General features: G+C 44.1%; 1 protein-coding gene across 1 annotated transcript in view; it reads left to right on the forward strand.

Annotated features, from left to right (window-relative positions):
• ARRDC4 (arrestin domain containing 4) overlaps positions 1-320 on the forward strand; it is a gene marked incomplete at its 5' end in the record, with an annotated part of 5443 nt that overhangs the window by 4227 nt on the left and 896 nt on the right. The window lies entirely within an intron of this gene.

Here is a 320-nt window from a genome sequence, read left to right on the forward strand (position 1 = left end):
CAGCACTGCCTACCACAGAAGGATAGTACTGCCAGTTTAAGGGTGCTACGAGGGGGGCTGGCTACTAAAGAATGACTCAGGGGAAGTGAGGCACATCAATCCAAGTCAAGATCCAGAAGGAGTGGTGAGGATGCCCCTAACTCCGGCCTTTTTAAAGTTTCTCTTTATCCCTATCTAACCACTTTCAGCTGAATCTTGAAATAAATAAATTCTGATAGTGGGAATTCCTGCTTTGGAGGTAGACACCTTAAAGTGAACCATTACTGAATATATCTTATTACACCTTGTTGCTGGAGTAGCCCTAAAAGCATCTGTAGTGC

Source organism: Buceros rhinoceros, unplaced genomic scaffold (assembly GCF_000710305.1).
Source record: "Buceros rhinoceros silvestris isolate BGI_N320 unplaced genomic scaffold, ASM71030v1 scaffold28523, whole genome shotgun sequence".
In the NCBI taxonomy this organism is placed as follows: Eukaryota; Metazoa; Chordata; class Aves; order Bucerotiformes; family Bucerotidae; genus Buceros; species Buceros rhinoceros.